Source organism: Papio anubis, chromosome 2 (genome assembly GCF_008728515.1).
Source record: "Papio anubis isolate 15944 chromosome 2, Panubis1.0, whole genome shotgun sequence".
In the NCBI taxonomy this organism is placed as follows: domain Eukaryota; kingdom Metazoa; phylum Chordata; class Mammalia; order Primates; family Cercopithecidae; genus Papio; species Papio anubis.
This window is the reverse complement of record NC_044977.1, coordinates 151,368,622-151,395,392: the sequence shown is the minus strand read 5'-3', so window position 1 is coordinate 151,395,392 and position 26,771 is coordinate 151,368,622. Positions and strand designations below refer to the sequence as shown.

The 26,771-nt window shown below is 41.9% G+C and overlaps 1 long non-coding RNA gene across 7 annotated transcripts in view; it reads right to left on the bottom strand.

Moving 5' to 3' along the window:
* LOC103882325 overlaps positions 1–26,771 on the bottom strand; it is a 146,615-nt gene that overhangs the window by 34,869 nt on the left and 84,975 nt on the right. For 4 of the 7 annotated variants that reach the window (XR_002520186.2, XR_001900071.3, XR_004182269.1 and 1 more), the window contains 2 exons: positions 26,467–26,546; positions 14,891–14,974 (listed from right to left, as the gene is read on the bottom strand). This is a non-coding gene — a long non-coding RNA (uncharacterized LOC103882325). Of the gene's footprint in view, positions 1–14,890; positions 14,975–23,573; positions 23,676–26,466; positions 26,547–26,771 lie in introns of those variants that run through there. The other 3 variants (XR_001900074.3, XR_001900073.3, XR_002520185.2) reach the window with 2 other exon arrangements.

Here is a 26,771-nt window from a genome sequence, read left to right as displayed (position 1 = left end):
AAAACCTTTCCTCAGCCCACGGGCCATATGAAAATTAGCAGCCAGTTAGATTTGGCCCAAGGTCATAGTTTGCCAACCCCTACCACAGACGCATGGAAGTTAGCCTCCCACTTCAGGAGAAAGCAAGCTGCTCTCCTAAGCCTCTCACCAACTACCCAGTAGTCTTTGCCTCCAAACTGAACAACAGGAAAAAGTGCCATCTTTAATTAAGCTGTTTTACAAGTCCGTGTTCCGGGGGAAAACAAAAAAGAAACAAACCAAACACTTGTTATTTGCTGAACTGACAAACTCTGACAGATATTCCATGAGAGTTGAAAGCCTTGGATCGAGGTGACTGCCTGATTACTGAGTGCTAATTCCACTGAGGCAAGTGTTAGCCCCCCAGGCTCAGTGCCTTCCCAGCACAGCTCAGCCCATAATGATCTCTGAGCAGGAGTGTTCATTATCTCAGACTGATTTTCATTTCAGCCCTGCTCTTGCCATTGCTCTAAAAATGATCCTAAAGACTTGTGACTGTTTGAATCAATAGCAACATCATCAGTAGAAAGCCCTACCGAGCACACTTCAAAATTAGCAATCTTCTCGGCTCTATGACTCAATATCAGCAAGCAGAAAAAAAGAGGGCTTTTTTTTTTTTTTGTAAATCATACCCACATTTAAATTAACCAAATAGTTTTTACGAGAAAGTAGGGAAGTGGGTTTAGTTCTTTGAAAGAATTTGCTAGTGAAAAGTAGATGATTTTTAGGTAAGATAAGGTTTAGGCCTCTGGGGGATCCCCAAAGCCTTCTGCAGTGTACTCTGGCAGGCTATGAATGATACAGGATTCTGTATCTATATCAGACATTTATTGAGGCTGACAAGCAAAAGCCCTTGGCACCATTTAATTTTCACATAACCACTTTCCATTGTCCAGCTGCAGGCAAAGGAAATGAGCATGAAAGTTTTGAAGTCTACCCCAATACCCTCATTTCCTGTCTTTACTTCCTTTACTTTATAGATGTATTCTATACCTGCTCTGTAGATCATGCTCTAGTTTTCCTTTTAATGCCAACTGGAAAACGAGAGTTGGCTTTCCAGGGGCTGTGGATTAAGAGCCAGGCTTCACTCCATCCCAGGGAGACAAAAAGAGACAGAAGAAATTACCTCCAGCAGCACCCCAGAAAGCTGACAGACATTCCCTGTGTGCAGGCGGTAAACAGATGGGAGTCTGTGTTTACAGCTATGTTCAGTGTAATTCAGCAGACCTTCACTGGGCACCTGTGATGGGCCAGGCCCTGTGCCAGCAACAGGGGAAGGGAGCATGAACAAGGCACGTTTCCCTGACCATGAGGAGCTCTTGGCCTGTCCCTTTGCGGTGTTGGGAGGCTGTGTACAAGCAGTCAGGACTTTGGGGACAGAAGTTTAGTGTTAGGGAGGCAGGATAACTTGCTTTGACAGCTACCCACCCTAAGTCAGATGACAGGTGTAATTCTGGAGGCCCTGACAAGTATCACTGAGGCAGGCCGAGGAGCTCTCCAGGGAAGTGGGCAATGTTTCCCTGAATCTTCCTCAATTCTAATCAAGGCTGACTCAGTTCACTTACGGATGAAAGCTAGTCACCCTGCCCACTGGGCAGAAATAACATGGGTGACAGTCGAGATTCAGAGAAAATAAGACAGAAGCAGTCCTTAAATATAAACAGCAGCCAGGTGGACCTGGAAATTTAGGAAGGGTGATGCAGGTAGAGGGGCCAGCAGGAGCCAAGTCTCAAAAGGCACAAGCCAGACTGATGCAAGGGAGCCCTCCTGAGGCCTAACATCAGAGCTGAAGATCTAAGGAGGGCCCACCTCCGTGAGACCTGCTGAGGGCTTACACTTGGTGCTGAGGAGCAGTGGGTCCCCAGGCCAGCTGCGTCACCTGGGAACATGCGAGAAATGCATATTCTTGGGCCCCACCCCAGAGCTACTGAATGAGAAGCTCTGGAGGCAGGCAGTCTGTGATTTAATGAGCCTTCTGACACGCACTCAAGTTTGAGAACCACTGATGCAGAGAATAAGGAGATGACTTGAGCTGGCATCAGGAAGAACTGACTATTAACAAGGCAAAATCAGTGACTAGTGTAGTGAGGGTGCCAAAGCAGACTACCCCAGGCCCCCCATCCTGGGCCTTTTCAGCTCCAGTTTATACTCACTGAAGCAGTGGTTTCAAGGAACGTTGGTCCTAGTCCCCATCCCTCACCTGCCCTTGGGCATAAGACAATTCCTGCCTTCCTGCCCCTTCTATCCTAGAGAGACAGACTGCCCAGGAGAGGCTGCCATGAGGTCACTCATCCCTGAGGCCACCTGCCAGGTTTCTGTAAGCTGAGCAGCCTCTGCGAGGACCATATTTTGTGGAGAAACACTGAAACTGCAGCAGTGACCCTGGTCACTAGGAGAACTGCTTCCTACACAGCCCATATGCTGGTGGAAACACCCAGGGCCCAGCAGAGAGTGAAGGGGGTCATTTAAGGACGTTGCCAGGTTGCTGCAGCACTGCTCTGTGTGTAATGAGACTGGGGCCTGCAGCGTCACAATTCAAACACTGAATTGCTTGGGGAATGGATGGCCTTCCTTGGAAGGGCAGTGACTCATTCTGGATGTTACTAAAAGCAGAAACCAAAAATCCAAAAACAAACCTACAGCCTCATTTACAATTAGAATCTGTCTGGGCCTTCTAATTTCTAAAGTCTGTGAGGCTGCCAGGATTCACCAATTCCCCTTCCCCCTGAGGCCCAGCAACTATTGATTTATAGCTTAAACTCTGTGAAGGTCCACAGACCTTTGAAAGGAACTCGCTGGTACTTTGTCAGTCATTTACACCTAACTGACTCCTCCCTATGAGGTACAGTCTCCTCCTACAAGGGTTTTTGAGATGGGGAGTCAGAGGGCCAGGGCCCTGGGCTTTGGGGTGGAAGGACAGAAGAGGAACAGTCTAGGAAAGGGACTAGATATGTGGCCTAGGAAAACTAGCACCATCTGTTGAGTTCTGAAGAACCCAGATTGTCTTCTGCTCACAGCCTCAGCAGTCTTTTCAGAGTCCTCCTGAATGGCCCAAAGATACCCCCGTTTCTGGGGAGCAGAAAGGAGCTAGTACCTCTGGACCATGAAGGCAACACCTCCCCAGAGGCAGGACCCTGCCCCCATGAGAACACGCAGTTGAATGATGTGGTGTCTGACCAGGACCTTGGAAAACGTGGCTGTGCGAGACTAGTATAGATCCCCAACTATTGCTGTCTCTGCTGATATGGCCACCTCCTCAAGGCAAGCAGACTACCGACTTAGCTATTGTGGCACCATGGGGGCCTAGCTCCGCACCTGGCCCATGACGTGTGTACCACAAATGTTGAATTGAATTGAATCTCAGAGATCATTTGACCTCAGTGAAGGGACTAGGTTTGACGAATTAAGATCCCCCCAGTGGAGAAAGCCTCCTCCATCTTCCTTGGTTTGTGAGTCAAGGTCCTTTGTAACATCAGATCGACGAGGGGTGGAAGTGCAGCGAACAGAGGACATTTGTGATGCACATGGGAGAAAACAGGAGTGGGGTTGTTTGGGGACTACCCCTTCCTAGCTATAGTCAGTAAACGGAGCCCCTAAGCAAGGAGCAGGGGTAGATGTGCCTGGGTGAGGCCTGCTTGCTCCACTGTCGAGGTCATGGGCAGCATCCCCATTAAGGAGAGAAAGTCCTCATTTGTTAATGACCCATCCCTGTGCCGCTCTCCAGTTCCTTTTATCAGATTTCCTGCAGAGGAGATTCATCAACATGAAGCTCAATTCCCAGTAGACTAATGAAAAGAGGGCAACAGACTTGAGAAGAGCCAAAATGCAGACAGTGTGTATTAATCACAGACAACAGAAACGTGTTAGCTTTAATGTCTGTTTGCTTTTATCTTGAAATGAAAATGCATCTCTGTTACCTGGACCCTTTTTACTGCCCATTTCAGAACAGAAATGGGACACCCACACACATATTGAGGGTCCTTTTCCCCAGCAGAAGGAGCAACCAGAGAAATGAGCCACAGTTTGTGTGCAGAAAGAGAGAAGCAACCCGCAGGTCTCAGCTGCAGACTCCAGAACCTCTGCAGAAAAGGCAGGTAAAGGGATGAGGAGGCAGCATCTGCCCTTTAGTAGGATTCATAAGGGCCTCTGTGAGGAGGGCCTTGCTTGTGCCTGTGGGTCACGGATGTTAATATAAAGGCTCATCCACCCTTGGTGGCAAAAGTGCATCCATCCTGGCCAACACAGAACACCCACATCTGGAGCCCACGCCCACCCACCTCCAGCTCCCCTACATGGCTGCAAGTACACGGCTGATGTGTGGCATTCAGAAGAGGTCTGCTCATGTTCACTAGCCAAACTTCAGGTGGTGTGATATGGCAAAAAGCTTTTTTTGTTTTTCTGTTTTTGTTTTTGTTTTTTTGGCATGGGGGAGAAAGTCAGACTTGAAAATCAGGGCTGATCACTCAAAAAGTAAGATAGGAGATACTGAGGGAAAATGTGACTCCTAATTGGAGAGGAAACAGGAGAGTTGGTATAAGGGACAGCATCAGGAACAACCCCCTTCCCCAGAAGCCAAAGCATTGCTCTGTATTTAAAGATGCATCCAAGTTTGCAAAAAAATTATGGTTAAATCTGGCCATGTGACCAAAGAGGCAGTCAAAATCAATTGCTTCCAAAGTCAGAGCTGTTTGAAGGTGATCAGTTCTTAATTGAACTAGTCATGATGAATCAATCTAACTGATTGCATCCAGTCTGACTTAGATGGTTTCCATAAAGGGTTGTTGATGCCTTGAGCTGGACAGTGTGGGCAGGAGGTTGAAGAAAACCAGTTGGTGAGTTTAGAAAAGAAATTGCATGTAAAAGTTGTTTGTTCTCAAAGAAATCTGTAGGCGTTAGAGCTGGGTTTGTTATGTTATTGTCAGGGACATTATAATGTTGGTAAGGAAGAGAGTCAGAATGATTTGGTAGGGGTATTTGGGAAATTTGAGTACAAAATATACATTATCAGAGATGAGTAGGCTATGGACAGCTGATTATATATATGTGTGTATGTGTGCATATGTGTGTACATATACACACACCCCAAAGCCATATACATAACTATAATACAGAAGTAAGAATAAAGTCAAAAGTCCCAACATATTTTAAATCCTTAGAAGCACTGGTTGGGATGTTACATGTTTTTTCATTGTTGTTGTTTACTGTTAGCTCTCAAAGCAGTGGGAATAGTGCTTGGCACATAGTAGGAGTTTGGTAAACATTTGGAAATTGAAGACCCAGCTTGTCACTACTTCATAGAGACTCAGTGGTATGACTATACCCCAAATTGAATGAGCCACGGAGAAATGCATCAGCCACACTCCCTCTTAGCTGAGGAGAGCCTCTGTGAATCCACAGATTCCATGCAAGATTCAGCCAGCCGCAGGCACAAGGTCTGGCTCCCTAGTAGTGAGAGTGAAGCATACTGCACACAGTGGGTTTGCATGCATCTAGACTGCATCTGCTGAACACCCAACAGCTGTTTCTACAAGCTAAAGTTGTAGGTTCTCTCTACCACTGTCTAAAGCTGTAGCTTGTCTCTACTATTGTCTTTCCACTGTTGCCCAAACACTTGGTATAATGCTATTGAATTTGTCACCTCCAGGCATGATTTTGTAACCAAATGTAAAGGTTCTAGGTTCAGCCGGTTTAAAAAGTCTAATAATTTCTTCTCTCAGTCCTTCCCTTCTCCCTTGTCTGGAGCTGCCATCGCCATTTAGAAGGGTCTGACGCTGTTTATTCCCAGCTTCTCAACCTCAGTGTGTGTGGGAAAGGCCTGAGAGAGAGGGTTATGTTTTCTCTCCTCTGGAGTCTCTGGTGTTGACACAGCAGAGAGAGGAGGGGGAGCAGCCTCATCTTGCAGAATCACCTTCAATCACTGCTACTGTCTGGGCCATTACTGCCAGTCTGGCCCGTGTCTCCCACAGTGGATGGCTTTGCCTCCAGCGGTGGACCAGAGTGTACCTGACATGTATCAGACTTCTGAGCTCTTCAAGCTGCCTCAAAGAATGAATCTTTTTAGTCTAGAAATGTTTATTTGATAAATATACTATTGTGTATGACTGTGAAACAATTCAAACTTTGGAGTATCTCATTAGAAGGACTGTATGAATTTATAGAAAATTGAATCTAATTTCAGAAGAGCGCATTGTCTTCTCAGTCAGCAAGGTTGCCCAGGCGCAGAGGGTCAGAGAAAATGCCCTTTTCCCTCCCCACTCCTTTTCTCAGAATCCTCTCAGGCCTAATTGAGCTGTCATATCCAATTCAGACTGACACAGAGTGAGGGGCTCTGAGAGTCTCTATGTATATAAAGATATAGGAAGAAAATAAGAACCATCACGGGAATCTGTTGGGCTTCTCCCCATGACTGAGATCTTACCCATGTTTGAAACACAAACTTTAAATTTATAACAATTATGATTCTTGCAGTTTTCAAGTAATTTGTTAAATGCCTATTCAACACAGACAGATTTTTATTTTCAGCCGTGGCTTGTAAATGCCTACAAACTGATTCATGTTGGTGGTCGTTACGACACTTTCTGTGAATTGGTGAATAAATATGATTTTAGAATTTCACAGTAAAGATGACCTCTGAGAGTTTTATTGTTCAGAGTGTTTGATAAGGTGAGACACCAAGAACTGCTCTGGCTGGGTCAATATTCTCTGGGGCTCTGTCCTAAATCCATGCCTGAGGAAGGGAGATGGGTGGGGATGTGAGGCTGGTGGCATGGCAAGTTGGCCCCTATCAGGCTTCAGTCAGGGAACTTTGTTATACCCAGAGCCAAATTTGGCAGCACAAGTTTTGGAGACCAATGCAAAGACGATCCTTATAACACTGGGCATTTATTCAGCACTTACAAAGTGCTGGAGATCTACATGCATGATCTTAACCCCCAAGGTAGGTTGTTCTTACTATTAACTGTGGAAAAGATGAGACTCTGAGGAGTCAGGGGCCCTGCACGAGGGCAGCAGAATTGGACACCTCCCTGTCTCTCTCCTACTGCTTCTTCTGCTCCCTGTTGCTCCTCCAGTAGACCTTCGTCCTGCTGACCTGCCCTAACATCCAGATGCCCCCCAGGGTCCCCTTTCCCCCAAAGCCCACTGAAGATGGGCTCCCTTTGCCATCCAGAGCTGGCAGAGATCCAGAGCGCTTCCCTAGGATTCTGCAAGTTGTGGTTACTGCAGCCTCCGTCCTGTTTTGTATTGGGCCAACCCAAGGGTTAAGCCCTATCTTTTGCTTGAGTTCCTCAGGGAAGCAGGGAAAATTCAAACAAAGTATTCTTGAAGTGTTGGGGTCATGAAGATGAGTCACTTGGAAGGATATGGCAAACAGCTACATATCACAATTGACATTCTTGTTTTCAGACTCTTTTTGGCCAGCCTCCCCAGCCATGTGCCATCTTCCTGCTCTCTCCCCACTCCCTTCGCTCCCTGCTCTCATCTTTCTTCATCCTTCGCAGATGTAAAAAATAAGTTTCTTTTTTTTTTTTTTCCCCAAAGAGATGGAGTCTCACTCTGTCGCCTAGGCTAAAGTGTAGTGGCATGATCTCGGCTCACCGCCAATCTCTGCCACCTGGCTTCAAGCGATTATCTTGCTTTAGCCTCCCAAGTAGCTAGGACTACAGGCACGCACCACCATGTCCAGCTAATTTTTTTGAATTTTTAGTAGAGATGGGGTTTCACCATGTTGGCCAGGCTGTTCTCGAACATCTGACCTCAGGTAATCCACCCGCCTCGGTCTCCCTAAGTGCTGGGAATATAGACGTGAGCCACCACATCCAGCTCCCCCCCTTTTTTTTTCTCTTTAAAGAGCGGCTTCATCATCTTTTCTTCATTGCCTGCTCTCCCGCCAAAAGCCATACTCCTCCTACTCTAAGCAGTTAATCAAGATTTGTTCCCAAATATAGAACATTCACACCCTAATAGGATTTTTTTTTCTTCTAAACGTTAAGATAGGATTTTTTTCTGCCCAATGTTTGTCAACTGGAAATATAATTTATCTCAGAGAGTCAACAAGGAACCTAAGAAGGCTTCATCTGTTTGGTAGTCCTTCCACACCATACCTTGGTAACTTCCATGCATGCGCACGTGCACGCACACACACATGCACCCACCCACACACCCCTATTTTTGGGCTTCCCTGTTGCCCAATGTAGCAGCTCACTACCAATTCAGACAGTTCTAACCACTCTTACTCTCCAAACAATTCTGGCCTGTGTTCTTGCTGTCTGATAGATTCGTCATTGCCTTTCTCTGTCTATTCCTTCTCATCTCTTTTAAAGGCATCCCCTCATCCCTTAGCCACCATAGCAGCCTCCTCCCTGGCTTCCATCTTTCAGCCTGTGTGCGTGCCATGGGGCTGACATTGCTGAAGTTGCACTGGGAGGTGCCCCCCAGGTTGATGAGCCACAGAAACTTCCAGTAACTTATACTTTCCAAGTAAAGTCCCTGGTGCTCTAAGGATTCCTCTTCCCTAGGGGGCCAATAAACTATACTTTTTATCCTGAAAAAGTACTAGTTTATCTGGCTTGAATAAACTTGATAGAGGTTCACGGCAAAAACTTCAAAACAACAACAAAAACAAATGTGTAAACTATGGATAAAAGTCCTGGGAAGAGGTGTTACACAATCATATCTGGGTTCGTGCCCTAGTGGAGAGCTTGGGATATAGCAAGGGCTCAGAAATAATTTATTATATGGAATTAAATTAAACCTAAAATCCAAGGTTCTCAATGACCTGGCCTCAACCTAAGTTTTCATCCTTTTACTACCCACTTGCCCAGCACAAATCCTAGGTCTCGGCATTCTCAAAGCACAAGGCAGTCCCAAAGCACAGGGAGACTCCCATCTGCATGCTTTTGTTCCTGCTACTCCTGATACCTGGAATGTCATCCCTCCTTACATGTCTTACATAATGAAAATCTTATCCCTAACTGGAGGTCTCACTCCAGAGTTACAGAGCTATTTATCAGTGAGGCCATGCTTGATTTCCCCAGTGGAATGTAATCCTACCATTCTATGCAACCCCGGACCATGTCCTGTCTTATTAAGTTCCTTCTAGTGGAAGGTGGGGAGAACAAGATATAGGATATGTTGCTCTAAACCAAACTCAAACACCTGCAGAAGTAAGGCAGGTAGCATAAGTGAATACAGCTGCCTGAGTGGGACTAGGGTGAAAAGAAAAATGCATGGCAAGTGCAGAGGGCTTGCTGCACCTCAGCTTCCACCAACTGTCTCAGTACAAGGATGGTTGCCCATTATTGCCAGATCTTCTGATTTTTTTCTTTTAAGAGAAGTCGGAAACACAGGTTTTCCATGTGAAATCCACCAGATTTTAAATTGGGGCAGAAAATTCACTTTTTAAACAAATGTTATGGGGGCCAAGTAAAATAAGTTGTCAGGCTGAATGTAAATACATGGGCAACTGAGTTTCAGCCTCTATTCTAAACTATATTAGCGTGGGCCAGGTGAGTCAGATTAACCAGAAAAAAAATTGTCCCAACACCCTCAATTTAGGTGATTGGGTCTTGTAGGTGATGGGTACTCATAAATGCCACTGCAAGGATGGCAGAAGGACAGAGATGGTAAAAGCAAAGATTAGCCATGTGAGCATCTGGGCAGTGGTGTGCCGGTAAATGGTTAACAACCACCTTTGGGGTTGGGGCAGGTCTAATTTGTAACGTGTTGATTCCCATGGTGAAAGTACCACCATGGCTAGTTTTAAGCCATCAACATGATGCCACTGAGCTCGGAGTTGGTAAGAGATGCTACTATTGGCTTTTGGGAGCCAGCTCTAGCTCACATCACTGTTTAAAGATCAGATATCAAGAAAAACCCAAGAGCACTTTTAACCATGAACAAATAAAGCTGCCACCTTCCTAATGACTCAATCTAATATTGGGAAGGCTCATGACCTACATGAAAACCTCCTTCACACAACCAGGGATAAAATGCTGCCACTTTCATTTATGACTATAATCCCTGTTAATGGCCAAATGACTTGAGTGGGGGCTGCTGGTTACATTACGTAAGGCTTAGTCATTGAAGACTGAGTGTGTGGGGAGGAGGAACCAGAATGGAGAGACAAGGTGCTGTAAACTGGCTGTGCTCCAGACAGAGGAGCCTGGAGGGCAGAAAGGACAAGTAACTCAGCTACCTTTCTTCCATCACAAACCATGTGGCCACCTCCTGACTTTTCATGACTGAGAAGTGAGACACAGCCAGGGTACAGGGAGCAGCAGGAGGAAAGGAAAAGAGCAACGCTGGTAGAGATGAAATGAGAGCTCGAATGGAGGAGAGTTGACAATATCATGTCCCCACCTAGGAGAACAGAGAATTTTCAAAAGAGGCCCAACCTCCAGTGCTCCTGTTTGCTCTCCTTTTGGAATTTTTAGTGAATTTTATGATCTTCTGTAGATTCAGTACTGCCCTATTTAAAGTCAAGCTAGAAATGTGGGCAGCTCAGTGAAGGGCGGGGCCCCTCTAGAAACTGCCTGTGTTCATCAGGATTCTTTTTGGTAGCAAATTGGACAAGTCTAAGCAAAAGGATGTGTATTTTTGGCTCTCATAACCCAAAAGTGAGAAGAGCTGAGATGTGGCTGGACCTCACTGATGACAAGAAGCTTAGGACTTGCTAAGGTGATTAATATCTAAATCATTACATAAATCTAACTAATCATTGTATATAACTATATATAATTCCATTCTTACATATTATGTGCTTACATACAATTAGGGCTTGCTAAGGTTATTTTTATATATATATATATACACACACACACACCCCCATATTTTGTGTAACTATAAAATTATATATGTTCAGTATTATATATAGTAACAATACATTATAGAATTATATGCTTATAAATTATATATATATTAACCTTAGCAAGACCTAATCATTCTGTATTATATAAACATATAATTATATGCTATATATTATATAATTGAATTACATATTATAGTATATAATTAAATTACATAATTTATCTATTAATTACATAATTATATTATATGCTATTTATGTGTTAATATCAACATTTTATGCTATATCATTGATTAGGCCCTAACTAGGTGCCCCTCATGTCTGCCTTTTTTTCATATTGGCAGGTTTTTTCTAACCAATTTTTATTACTAGGTGGGTTCTGTAGTAGATGGCAGCTCTCAAGCTCACATTTTGTCTGCTATAACTTCAGAAAGGAAAGTGCTCATCTCATCGGTACTAACTCAAAGTCTTGGTTAAGCACTGCTTTGACCCTCCCTGTGTCATGTACAGCCCCTGGGACTAGGGTCCATGTCTGATAGCCTCCCTGTCTCCTCACCACTGAGACAAATGGTTCAGGGGAGAAGGGAGGAGCATTCCTCAAAGAAGACACAGAGAACCTTCACTGGAAGAAGGAACAGGGCTGGGAAGACACAAGAAATAACTCCCCATTGACTGCTTCAGATCAAGAAGTCCTTGAGCCTGATTTTCCTAATGTGCACTGCATGGAGCACATAGAATATTCTTCAACTGATGATATTTTTAAGGCTCCCTGAAAAGTTCTGTTCTTGAAAATAATGAACAGGTTTTGTTTATTGTAAGAATTTTCAGGATGTTTACTGCAAATCATCTAAATAAATGGACAAGTGTTTCTCAGACCAATTTGACTATGGAACCCTTCACCTCCTTAAATAATTTTGGGACCAGTATTCACTCCAACATGCTTCAGGAACTGTGGCCTTAAGCCTGACATAAGGACCTGAAGCCAAGATGTAGGGTTCTTCCCCTTGTTAGTACCTCATTCCAGGGAACCATCCTGAATTAGACAATTAAGCATCCATTTAATATGACTTCTAGGATGAAGAACCTGCTCCATTTCCCTCAAGGCTTGTCTACTCTGACTACCCATTTAATATGCCTTACCTCCCAGTTTTATCCTCTTGACCTTGCACAGGAAGGTCTGATCTCAGGTTCAATCAGCCTACTTCAAAAGCTGAGAAAAGTTATGGAGCCCAAGTATGCAGACACTGCAGCTGACTAGAGGATGCTGGTGCACAGGCATGACGGCAGCCATGACTGGTGCTGGCCACCTGAGTGTCAACACCACAGGCTGGAAGTGGCTGGTGTCTCCAACCCCACAATGCTCAGGCACCAAAGGGAAATGGCCAAAGACAAAGGACTCCACACTGTCCTCAAGGCCCAGTACCCCGAGTGGCACATGGCAGCCCTGGGAAATGCCTTCTCTCTTCCTCTTCACTAATTGGCCTCCACTGTGTTAACAGCCTGGCTTAAAGCTCACTCTGGGTCAGTCCCACTAAACTACGACCAGAATATGTTAGCAAAATAAACCAAGGTACAAACCTTCCAAAGAGCCTCTGTGTCTTGTTAGTGATCCTAAAACCAAATGGACTAAGGCTTAGAGATGGTTTATCCTGTAACAAATTTTTCATGGGAATCATTATAAATATACGTACTTTATTAAACACTCACTAGGTGCCAGGAATTGTGCTGTGCCTTACATACATTATTTCATCTTCACCTCACAAAAATTGTATTAGATAAGCACATTTATGTCTCCATCTATGAATGAGGAAATAAAACACATAGAGATAAATAATCCAAGGCTATGTGAGGCCAGGGTTCAGGGCCATGCAGGACTATCCTCATCCAACTTAAACTAGTGCTTTCAATCTACATGTCCACTCAAGACAGTCTGCTTCATGTCACTCAAAAACTGGGTGTCAATATTCTGTGTGTTTCCAGTGTTATTACAACTATAAAGCTACTTGGAAGCCCTTAAGAGGGAAAGCTGTGGATGCTGACATACATCACTTAAGTCATTACATGCAAAGATATACACACGTGCCTGATGGTTTCATCCGTGCCCTAGGTGGCTACTGGCCTGCAGTCTCGGACCCTGGAATCTGTGAACACAGCCTTCTTGCCTTACTCAGAGGCTCAGGAAACTCTCCCAGGTCTCTCTTCTCTAAAGAACAAGAAGGTAGCCCCAAAAGCCCTCTGTCAATTGCCTTTGTATTCCCCTTCCCAAGGCTACCTTGTCAAACTATCATTCCTGTTCTACCCTTCACTTTATCTGCCTTTTACTCTTCCAAGTGCCACCAATATTTATAGTCACTCAATAACTGTACAATCATGTCACGGATGACTACTATTTTGGGGAGACTAAGATAAATACTATATATGTATGTATGAGTGTGATACATACATACATATACCCACAAATACATCTATGTACACACATACATATCTGTGGCCTTCTATTTTCATGACACTTAGTAAAACCACTTACTAGTCATGGCACCACTGTTATGTGACAATTTCACTGAGGTTTTGTTTCCTCATTTGTAAAATGGTGACTATGGTAACTTTCTTAAAGGACTCTTATAATAATTAAATGAGATAATTTCTGTAAATTGCCTACCACAATGTCCAGCATTTGGGCACTCACTAAATAATTACTGTTACCAGTACTATCCCAGCATCCTTTAGTAATGGATCCTATGGCTCACATTATCATTCATTCAGATCTTCCTTTCTTCATTCATTGAGTTAATTCACTCATTCACTCAGAGGTTCTGGGGTCTAGCCTAGAAAAAATTCTCCATGGGTGACCTCCTCAGATTATTTTGAGAAAGAGACGAAAGGGAAAGGGCACGGAGATGTATTATACAAAGACTTGCTGAGTTTTTACTTTGGATCAGGACTTCACTAGTATTTTCTATTTAATCCTTCCAGCAACCACATGTAGAAAGTATCTTCATCCTCATTTTATGAATGGAGAAACTGAGTTCCAGAGATATTAGGTCTCCTGTCCAAGGTCATACAGGTAGTGAGAGGCAGAGCCCAGATTCCATCACAGATGTCACATTCTGAATACTGTGGTTGTATCCCTGAGCCAAATATCTACCCAAACCACTAGGGAATAATCAGCCTTGAAGAGTAAAATGTTGCTTTTAAGAAAGCAGAGTGTATAGTGCTACAACCCAGTGACAAATGCCATTTTCCTTTTTAGCACCTTGAGCTACAATCAGTCCCCAAACATACAACAGATAGGAACTGAAAAGCCCTGGTTATACAAGTACAGTTCCAAAAATTTTTTTAATAAAAAGCCAGAGAGAGACTAAAAAACAGCAGGAGTGCAAAGTATGTGGAAATACAGAGTTAGAAATAAGGGCAAATGAGTCTCCTCTCCCAGAGCAGTAACACCATCCTCAAGGTCTCTGACCATTTCCATGCCCTGAAATCCACAAGGACCCTGGAAACATCGAGCAACCTGAAGTCCTTATTCATTAACTATTCATTGCCAAAGGTGTTCCACAACTACTGTAACTCTGTTTCTCCTGTGAGTCATACCCTGTGCTAAGCACCAGAGACACCTACAGTACCAGGTTCTTGCCCTCACTGAATTTCTCCTCTAGTGGAAAGAAAGGATTATTAAATAATCCTATAAATAAGTATATAGTTGCACTTACAATAAGCACTATAAAGGAGAAACATCTGGAGCTGTGAGCCTCTATAATAGGGTGAACTGCCATAATCAGGAAAGCCTGGTTACTTTAAATTTACATTACCCTAAAGAAGTGAGGAGTAAGTTGAGAGAGAGGGAGAAAGGGATGTGTATTGGTGAAAGTTCTTAGCTACAAACAAGAAAGTCATCTTTAGCTAGCTTAAGACAGCAGGCTTTTATGGAGGGATATTAGACAGCTCACAGGATCATGGAGAGAACAGAGAACCTGAGCTTCTAGAATCATCTTCTCCAGCAGAAATAAACTGAGGCATGGGTACCAATATGGGATGGTGATCTAGAAAGATCTCCAACTTGCTTCTCTCCATTTCTTCCCTTATGACTTTCACTTCAAACTCTCCCTGTGGTTTCACCTCTTGAAACACCACGTCTCAGCTTGGATGAGCCACCTGAAAGACAACCAGTGAGTGTGTGTAGACTAGGCATGAGGATATTTCCAAATGGGCTCAGATTGTATCACTCAGGATATGCTGATCTCCTGCTCAAAATCTACTAAGAGTTTCATGACTTCAAGATAAAAGTGAAACCCACTGCATGGCTCCCAACCCTGTTAATGAGCTGGCTATAACCTACATACAACAGACACATCCACACCATTCCTTGCCTATGTGGAATTCTGCATTCCAGAGCTCGCCTATGCATCTAACAGATGTAGCTAAGCAGCGGGTAAGGCAGCTGGAAGGTGAGAAGTGACCACAATGAGCAGGCGGCCTTCTGAAAAATGTAGCTATTTATCTGCCTCACTAGTGATGAGCAGCCACAAGCTTCCTCTGACAAGACATTTAAGGAATGGGAAAACTGCATTGTATCCTTTCCTTCTGTTAATAAATGATAAAGTAATTTGCACTTTATAAAAATATGTTAACTCTGTCACTTGGTACGAGAGTACTTGGATTAAAAAGGCCCTCTGTGTACTCATCTCTCAACAGTAGCTAGAATTCTATGATTAAAGCCTGCTTCTAACAGATTTTGGCCCAAATACTAGAAGCTGGTTCTTCCACTATGAGGTGCCTCCAACAGAGAGACTGTTTGACAGAGAGGCCATGGGACAGATGACTTGCTACTAGGAAACCCTGATGAAGGTTTCCACAAATGTGCAATCTGTATGTGTGTCCAGCATGCCTGAACAGGTTTGGCTGCCGGATTCAGGCAAGAAAAAAGTAAATATTGTGTCTAGACTCAAGGATAAAGGTGTTGATGAGTGTGTCTCCCCAGGTGCATTGAGGAATAGCCACTTCTTGTTGAAAACAGAAATTTAAGGTAACAGTTTCAGAACTGTGTGCTGGCTTAGGCGGAAACTCCAGATTTTTCTGGGGGTGAGGGTGCATGCTCAGCCTGCACTGTAAGCCCATCATGAAGGCAAGCTGGGCTTCTGAAATAAGGACCCCTGGAGGATCTCGTCTGTACACAGTGAAATCTTAACACAAGACAGATTGATTTGAATGTATTCTTCCCCTGACATAAACATCTCCTGGGAGAGCTAAGGCAGACCAGCCTGGGGGTGTTCTTCTCCTGGGTGAGAGGCTAAGTATGAAGGGAGAGTCCAAGGAAGCCCCCACCTCAACCAGGATAATGGTGCAGTTTGTGTGGACATCCTATGGCTATGCCTTTATGTTCTCTGGGATAAAAAGTATTTCCCTCAAATGGGACATTCTGCTTTAGGCAAAAGTGTACATCTTCAAAACATCCCCAAAATCATAGAGCTCCAAATTTCCAGGACTCTTATTTTGACTAATACACCAGAGAGTGACAGAGAGAGAAGGAAAGAGGGAAGGAGAAAGAGAGGAATGGATGGAGAGAGAGGGAGGGAGGGAGGGAGGGAGGCAGGTAGAAGAAAGAAAACTAGCCCTCCCACCTTCTTCAGTTTTTTTATAGGTTTAATTTACTATGAGAGTTCTAACCCAGAAACGGTAAAAAAAAAAAAAAAAAAAAAAAAAAAACTGTATGTTTTTGTACATTTAGATGTAAAAAGATTTATAGTAGGCATAAAGAAAACAGTGATAGTTTAAAACTAAATTAACTACTCCAAAGAAATCCTTAGTTAAAAACTAACTAGACAGATTGTTACATAATCAAAGTGATAATTTCTTCAAATTTACTTCATTATAAATAGCATTGTACATATGTGTGTGAGAGATAGAATAAGGAGAAATGGTTAGTTAACACTTGAAATATTTTGAACAGAAATCCACACTTCAGAGAGAGCTGCTTAAACTCTAATTATAAAAATCTATATATGAGACTTGTTTATCAGCTAAAAAGAGATCAGAAATGTTTTTTTTCAGAACCCAATAGAAAAATGGACAAATAAAATGAACAAACAATTAACAGAAGGGAAAACTCAAGATGCTAAAAAGCATATAAAGATTTCTCAAACTCATTAATTCTAGAAATGCAAATTTAAACCAAAATCCGACATTATGGACCCATCAGATTAACAAAACTGGACAGCTGGATAGCATCAAAGTTGGTGGAACTTGGAACCTCTGTGCACCATTGGTGGGAACACAGACAGGGGCGGCCATGCTGGAAACCAAACCAGCACCATTAACCAGGACCCAGGAATTCCCTTCTGAACAACCCCCAGGGAAGTTTTCTCAGATGCACGTGGTAAATGGGCATGTTTGCTATAGCAGCATTTGCAGTACAAGGAATTGAGGAAATGGAGGATGAATGATGAGGTGGAAGGTACGTAGATCAACATGCAGCCTTGGAAGCCATGTGTCAAAGATGGCAGAGCCAGGAGATGGAACCAGTTGGAAAAGAGCTATGTGCCAATCAGGAACACTTGCTTTGGACTTTATAGGAGCAAGTTCATGCAAAGAAATTAAATTTAAAAAGGAATTAAAACATGTCATAGGACAAAACTAAGAGACATAACATTTCATCATCTAGTACCCATTGTATATATTTGGGTTAGTGTGTTTAGGTTTCTGCACTTCCTTAATTAGATCTGTTACATCTGCCTGTGTACCTCAGGAATTAACCAAAAGAGTACTCCTCATTTTATTTCTTAAATAATCAAACATCATTTTAAAAAATAAGAAGAAATACCCAGGTGAGAAATACTCAAATGTGGCTCTCTTTATAGGAGTGGAAGCTAAAATGAGGCCAATTATGAATAAAAATCCAATATTTCTCATGTGCTGGTCAAATATATGCAGTTATATTAAGTTTTTAATTATACAAATGGCTTTATTTTAACTCACTTAAGTTCATGAGATAACCCTAATTGCCTATTTAGTATCCATTTCCACTTTCTTACTAACAAAACAGTTAAAACTATTCCGCCTCCCTGCTGCCCTTGCTGCTAGGCATAGTGATTTAATTCAGTATGGCAATAAGATGTAGGTGGCCCTGAGGAAGAAGTTTTGTCTGAAATATAAAAGAAAGCTTTGTTGAGAGGTAGCCTTTTGCTTTCCGCCTTCCTCCTTATTTCTGCCTGGACCATGGATGAGAGGTTTGAAGGGCAGCAGCCACCTCGTAACCACAAGGCACATCAAGACTGAGGCAGAAAGTCTGCACATTGAGGGTGACAACACAGAGGGATTTAAAGGAGCTGAGTCCTGGTGGCTTTGCCCAGCCACAGGAACAGCCTGGACTCCCTGCTACCAGCCAACCCTACCCTACTTCTTATCTGTTAGTCATTGTTAGTTGGTTTTCTATTGTTTGCAGACAAATGGATTCCTGATACCATGTTAATCTTTCTGCACAATTTCAAATACAAGGACTTCTGTTTTCTTTAAAAAGTGGGGGTGGTGGAGAAAGTCATGAACTTAGTGTTCTATAATTTATATAAATGTCTTGCAAAGTAATTTATAGTTTTAAAATGATATTCAGAAATTAAGTTGAGGGGGAAAAAAGATTGTCTGATAAGTAAGAGTTTCTCCTGAATATCCAATATAAAATACGAAATCGAAAATCTAAAACTCTATTTATAAAAGTGTATTTTTAAAACTTCTTTTAAAAAGTCAGCTTGACAATGTGGTGATTCCTCAAAGAACTAAAAACAGAACTATCATTGACCCAGCAATTCCATTACTGGGTATGCACCCAAAGGAATAGAAATCATTCTAGCTTAAAGACACATGCACATGTATGTTCACTGCAACACTATTTACAATAGCAAAGGCATGGAATCACCTAAATGCCCATCAATGACAGATTGGATAAAGAAAGTGGATCACCTGAGGTTAGCAGTTCGAGACCAGCCTGGCCAACGTGGTAAAACTCCGTCTCTACTAAAAATACAAAAATTAGCCAGGCCTGGTGGTGTGTGTCTGTAGTCCCAGCTACTTGGGAGGCTGAGGCAAGAGAATCGCTTGAACCTGGGAGGCGGAGGTTGCAGTAAGCTGAGATCGTGCCACTGCACTCCAGCCTGGGCAGCAAGAGGGAAAGTCTGCAAGAAAAAGAGAGAGAAAGAGAAAGAGAGAGAAAAAGAGAGGGAGAGAGAGAGGGAGAGAGAGAGGGAGAGAGGGAGAGAGAGAGGGAGAGAGAGGGAGGGAGAGAGAGAGAGAGAGGGAGGGAGGGAGGGAGGGCTTGGGACATATACACCATAGAATACTATGCAGTCATAAAAAAGGAAGAGATTGGGCTGGGTGTGGTGGCTCACACCTGTAATCCCAGCACTTTGGGAGGCTGAGGCAGGTGGATCACCTAAGGTCAGGTGTTCCAGACCAGCCTGGCCAACATGGCAAAACCCAGTCTCTACTGCAAATACAAAAAATTAGCCAGGTGTGGTGGAGGGCACCTGTAATTCCAGCTACTCAGGAGGGTGAGGCAGGAGAATCACTTGAACCTGGGAGGCAGAGGTTGCAGTGAGCAGAGATGACACCATTGCACTCCAGCCTGGGAGACAAGAGCAAGACTGTCTCAAAAAAATAAAAAAATAAAAAAGGAAGAGATTATGTCTTTTGCAGGAACTTGGATAGAGCTAGAGGCCATTATTCTTAGCAAACTAACACAGGAACAGAAAACCACATACTGCATGTTCTCACTTATAAGTGGGAGTTAAATGATGAGAACGCATGGACACAAAGGGGGGCTTGGAAGGAGGGAGAAGATCAGAAAAAAGTACCTATTGGGCACTGGGCTTAGTACCTGGGTGGCAAAATAATCTGTACAACAAACCCCCATGACAGAAGTTTACCTATATAAGAAACTTGCATGTGTAACTCTGAACCTCAAATAAAAGTTTATTTTTTAAAAAAAAGATGAAAACATTTTTTAAAAGTCTGCTTGAGAAATAAATATGTCCTAACCAGGAAAAAGTGCAATATATACAAGTGTTTGTAAACAGCTACAAGCTATAATTTTTATCAATTTCATGATAAATTCAAAATCAGGAAATAGAATGCTATTATAATCAAACTGGGCTTTAATTACAAATTTTATTTTTAAATATAATTTTTTAAAAAGAAAGTAATTAATATGCTATGAAACTGGCAACACTCTAAAATTATACTAAGGTATAAAAATAGAAACTTAAGATAAACATAAAATGACATTAGAAGTTCTTTCAAGGATAAAATTTCCACCATGAAGTTGTAGAATCTGAACCAAGAAATGAAAACAGAACGATTCCCTAATTTGTCTTTTAAGAAAACAAATCTTACACATGAGCATTATTTTCTCTAAATGATTGGTAATTTCAAACTTGGGAACTTTTTATTGAATGCTTTAGTTCAAAAGAAATAAAAACATACTGTATAATAAAACTGGGAAATTTAACTTTTCATAGTCTAGCAATTTCCTTATAAATTGAAATGAGAAATAAACATCTATTGGTAATCTTTTTGTTGAAATTCAATTCTTTGTAAGTGACTGTGTGATTTATCTCTCTAGCATTTGCGCAGTTTCTGCAGAAAGCAAAGATAGAAATATATCATTACATATTTTAATTATACCAAGATTAGGTTTTACAGCAGAGGCAAAGTAACTGAAACTTTTTATGACTGCAATTTTCTACATTTCTTATACTTATTTTCATATAAAAACAACAATAAAATATAGTCTAGTTACACTTAATTAAATTGATACTGGAAAATATATAAATGTAATGTTAATGTGGTATTACAATTAATATTACAAATAATATTTCAAAATCCAAATAACTGGGTTTTAAAAAATAAGTTGCTTCTAATGAAACTAGATATTGTAAAATTATATAGATGCATACTTGGTTTAGACAATTTTTAAGAAAAGTATTTTGGTAACACTGTTAATACTAATTGCAAGGTATCATTGATCTCCTTGTATTTTGCTGCCTTCTATCTTCTGGGGTCCTGGATTTATACAATATCGAGTGTGGCAGAGAACTGTACCACCTGCCATGGAGGAATTGTGCTCCTCCATGCAATTAGATGAGACTGCATGCTTAGTCCTGGCCAATGTGCTGCGGATCAAAGTGGTATGTGCCCCTTCCCAGACAAAGCACAGTAGAGCCAGGATGTAATACAGCATCTCTCTTTTTACCCTGCTGAGGATGGTGCAGTTTTAAGATGGTGGACCTGGCCAGGTGCAATGGCTCATGCCTGTAATCCTAGAACTTTGGGAGGCTGAGGCGAGTGGATCACCTGAGGTCAGGAGTTTGAGACCAGCCTGGCCAACTTGGTGAAATCCCGTCTCTACTAAAAATACTCCATAAAAAAAAAAAAAAAAAAAAAAAAAAAGATGGTGGACCCATGTCAGAGTGGATCGCTGAGTGGATTCCTGAGTAACCATGTGGAGCATAACTCCAACTGACCCACAGTAAATATAAACCATGTAAATATAAACAATGGGAAGAAATCTTTGATGTGTTAAACTATGTAGAATTATTTTGGCTAATTAACTAATTAGTATGTCTCTACTCATCTAAATAGAGTTCAACACAAAACTATCTAGAATAAGAGTTAAATAATGTCATTAATAAATACACATGCATATGCAAAATCTAGGTTTACATTTTAGTCCATAGAGATAATTTCAAGCAAAACTCAATATCTTCAATTTGTCTATGTTCTGTACTAATCGTATGGAATGTCTGCATCACATACCAAAAGTCCTATGGTTTTGTATTTCTTCAAGTCTTTCTGAGAAAAAATAAAAAGCAAATGAAAGTAGTTTTTTTCTTCCAAATTATATACCATAACCAGATGATACCAAGAATGAAACTTACCTGGAACTCTAAAATGTAAAACACACTCGCCACTATTTGGTCTTCACCAACCACCAAGTGTTTCTTGAAAGCTCTGTCTGATCTATTCTGCACTAAAATTCATGCTCAAATTCAGGAACCCCCCACCCCTAGAGACCAATCTTCCTCCTACATTTTGACCACTTATTGTCTTCTCTGTATACTCCTCCTCTTCTTTGCCTTCAGTGGAGTGGGTCTCAGGGTTTGGTTCTATGTTCCTAACCCTTTCACTCCACACTTTCTTCTTTGAAAAGCTCATCCCCATCTGTGGCTTCATTGACTTCCAAATCTACCCCACTATGGCAGATCTCTCATCAGCAGTGTGGGCGCATGTGGTGCCTACAGGGCATCTCCACTTAGGTGTCTGGTAAGAACCTCAAGAAGTTCATCATGTCCCCCCAACAAGCCTGCTTCTCTTCCTCTGTCCCTTTCTCAACATTGTCATCAACCCACACATCTAGAATATTATCCTTTGAAATCCTCACTCATCAAGTTTCCTCCCACCCCCCACTCCTTAGTTTTCCCATTAAACTCGGACCTTCTCTTTTCACACACAGCTATACTTACCCATATTTCTGCACCAGCTCCAGTCTTCCTCACTCCTATCCATTCAACACTGCTTCAAGTGAGCTTCCTAAATGCCAGTCTCACCTAAATCCTTCAATGCCTCCCCATCGCCCAGGATTGAGTCCCCTTAGCATAGTACTCCAGGTTTCCTGTCATCTCATGCCCTGTGATGACATTTTTGTAATGGAGCCTCTTTTCTCCCTACTCCTCTCCCTGGCATCTGAGTTCCAGCTGTACTGAACTCCCTGTGCATCCCTGGACCCTGCTTGTACTCTCATCTCTGGACCGTTGTTCATACTATGCCCTGCATCTGAAATGCCTTTCTCATCCAGTTCATCTGGCTAAGCACTAGTCATCATTCAGGTTTCAGCGTGGCCACTACTTCCCTGAAGATGCCTTCTCTGCCCTCCAAGCTGACCCAGGCTTCTCCCCTCTGATGCTCCACTTCCCTGTGCTTCCCTAAAGTGGAACAATAGAATTACCCTGTCATTGCCTGTCTACTAGCCTATCTATCCTCCTCACTCCCAACTCTATGAGCTTTCTATGGGCAGGGACAGAGGTAGATTCTCCATGAATCTGAGGATGCTCGAGCTTCAGGCTCCTCACTCGCCCAGCTCCTTCCCAAGGCTATTAGAGGGGCCATAACAATGTCCTCATTCAGTGAGAACACAATCCTCAACAATGTCTTCTCATGGTCATATGATTTGTCAAAAAGATTCAAACACAACCCATTAAAAATGTCATCTTTTTCTACCTGACTTCCCCTCTATGTCACTTCCTTTCATATGGGGGCACTGAAATGGTTGTGGGATAGGTTTAATTTGGGGTCAGTGGGGGTATTTTACAAAAGTGCTTCACAGTTAACTTCTGTGGAATATTCTTACTGTCTAATGCACAGACCCCCCCCAGTATCATGTACAAAAGTGCAGGGCCAGAGATTGTGTTGTGATATGAACATGCTCTATAGCACCTGGAGGTGGAAGATAAGCAAAGTTTAAAACGCTCAGAGCTGGAAGCTTATCTGTGTAATATTCTTAAAATCACAGGAAGAATAAAATTACTAGCAAAGACTTCTATGTTCTTCCACATCTAGATTGAAAATGCCTCTCTTTTCAGGAATATATTCAATAATGTCACATATGGAATTATACATTTGGCACACATTTAAAAATTTTTTATGGGAATGCCACAAAATAAATTGTGTCATCATTCTTGTGCTATAGGGTACAAACCTGTAACAATGCTACAAACAGAGAACATGTTTATATGGGAAGTAGCACGTTTTAAACATCCCTATGGATCAGGACAGATCTTGGTGCATCTGAAACAATTTGTGTTCCCCAAACCTGAAAGATTCAGATAAAACAGCATACAAAATCATCACCAATGCAGGAAGATGATCTGAAGAAACCAGTCTGGCAAAATTGCTACACAATGTATGTAGTATAAAAGTAAGTTCACAGGGTACTATGTTAAACATGTATTTGAACTCTTTTGTGTATGCCTTAATTTCAGATTAATATTGTATATTTTTGGAATTAATTATCACCACAAAACTCAAATATAACAGAAAGGAAGCATCCTAGTGGAAGTCAAAAATATCAGCTGAGAGACTAGCAAAGGCTTCACAATGTCCAAATCTCCTATATCACATGGTTTAAAAAGCTGATGGCACAGAGGAAGATAAGGAAAGAATCATGATATCCAAAAAACAGAAATAGATAGATTAAAAAAAACAGAAGGGATAAAAAGGTTATAAGAATCAACACACTATCAAACAAGAAATAAAAGAGCAGAAGAGATGCAGTGCAGAATTCATATAGCCAAGGTAGAGGTTTTCTCCAAATTCACAACAATCCTCGCTCTTACAAGACATTACCATAATGATGCCTGAGGATAAAAGAAACTTTCCCCAACTCTCAATAACATAAAGCAATTTTTGATGATAAACTATACAAGAGAAAGGACTGAATTGTCTTTTGGTCCTCCTTGGAAAATAACATTACAAAATCATTGTCATATGAAGAGATGATCAAAGAGCGTGCTATCAAAATATAATAGCAAATATAGATATGTGTCAGTTAATTCAAGTAGAGGATTGTTTTTCTGAACTTTTCAGCTTTTAAAAATGTAAAATTTGATGTAATTTCTTAGGCTAAATAAATATTCACATTTTAGCTATATTCATGATCTTGTATTATTTTCACTAAAAGGATACATAGTAGCGAGATCTACTCCCAGGTGGGTGGGTACTCTGTTTTTCATATCTCTACCTTCTATCTCAGCCCTGTGCTGTCACCTTGGACTTGCTCAGTAAAGGAAAGGGATGAGTTAGTGAGCTGGCTGTGTTACTATCACCCTGCCTCTGTGACTCCCTAAGTCACTCCCCCCTCTCTAGGCCTCTGATTATTCCTCTATGTACGGAGAGTCCTTTCTTTCCCAAGGGTTTGGACATCCCTAGGGCTGAGGGATCTGCCTCAGAGTCTGCCAGGTCAGTCAGCAAAACTGCAGAACAACCTGTACTCCACAGATGAGCAAATGTCCTGTGAACTTTGTTTGGCTTTTTGTGTGTTCAAGGACTTCAACTTTTTAGAGCAGTTTGAGGTTCACAGAAAAACTGAATGGAAGGTAGAGAGATTTCCCACATACCCTCTCCCAGACACATCTAGAGCCTCCCCCATCATCAACATCCCCACCAGAGTGGTACGTTTGTTACATCAGCACATCATTTCCACCCACAGTTTATACCAAGATGTCGTACATCCTATGGGTTTTAACAAATGTACAGTAACATGTATCCATCATTATAGTGTCATAAGAGTAGTAGTTTTGCTGCCCCCCCAAAATCTTCTGTGCTTTGCTTATTCATCATTTTTTCTCTCCCAAACCATTTACCTTTTTACTGTCTTCATAGTTTTGCCTTTTTAGAATATCATATAGTTAAAATTACACAGTATGTTGCCTTTTAAAATTGGCTTCACTTAGTAATATACATTTAAGTTTCTTGCATGTCTTTTCATGGCTTAACAGTACACTAATTATTAGTGCTGAGTAATATTCCATCATCTGGATGTACCAGTTTATTTATCCACTCATCTACTGAAGGAAATCTGGGTTGCTTCCAAATTTTGGCAATTATGAATAAAGCTACTATATGCAGGTTTTTGTGTGGACATAAGTTTACAATTCCTTTGGGTAAATACCAAGGAGCATGATTGGGAGATAATACAGTACAAGTATGTTTAATTTTGTAAGAAATCATAGAAACTTTGTTTTTGATGCACATGGCCCAGCAAAGAGTCCCTCTGTAACTGGGCCATTGTAGTTAAGGCAACACAGAAGTGATGAATCACCTGAAATCTAATCCTATGTTGCACATTCCTGCCCTGTGGACAGTCTATAGGCTTGTTGAATTGCACATGAAATGGAAAGTGTGTCACCATTCTCTAAAGCAATGGAAAATTCTCTCATCCTCTGCCATGGCTGATTCTTTGCACAGGTCACAGGTAAGGGGCAGTGAGGATGCTCAGGCTCATATTGATTTAGCATAGCCAGGCCTTCACTGTGTGTATTCTCCTATTGGCTGCCCAAGTTCAAGGCAAGGCTGTTATTAATGCTCCTGCTTCAGGATGTTAGTAGATGGTTGAAGTTATTTTTTTTCCTGGGCACATTTAAATGGACCTAGAACATTGTAATTGCCACAAATGGACTCCCTTCCAAAGGCAAGCTGCACAACTTGGCAATTTCTTTGAAGGCTCACATTCTGCTGCTGTCTCCTTCTACCCAAGTGCTGAGCAGAAGCCATGTGTGGAGCCAGGCCTCTACCATGCGGACCCACCCACAGTCCAGTGCAGAAAAGGACATTCATGCTGAATGTGCAACTGTCAGAATAAGCTACCGGCTGTGCACTGAAGGAGACTCCGTTTTTCTTGCTGTAATAAATACTATAGAACACTTCTAGTAAAAATAACTATAGGGCACAAGCCCTGCCCAAGAGCTTTATTTTTACAGTTAATCCTCTCAACAAGGGCAAGCAGTCGGTAATATCCAAACAGACACAAGTCCCTGTGTGTAACACTGTTTTCTTAATTGTAAAATAGCAGTGATGACAGAAACCACAACTGATCGCACACCTACCTGGGGCCAGACTCTGTCCTAGGCAATGGGAATGAAAGATGAGAAAAACACATTTTCTTCTCACAGCATTTAAGGAGCTCCTGGGGTCGGGGTGGAGATAAACATTTAAACAGGGGATTTACAACAAAGCAAATCACAAACAACACCATGTTGAAAGGGAAGCTTGAGCAAGTCAGAGACATTTTCGCTAATGCAGGTCTAAAAGAAAGCTATTTGGCTTCCCAAAATAATTTTCTATGAAAATCCTTCCAGATTGTATTTAAAATATAATTGGGTTTAGAGAAGGACAGGAAAACAGAGAGATG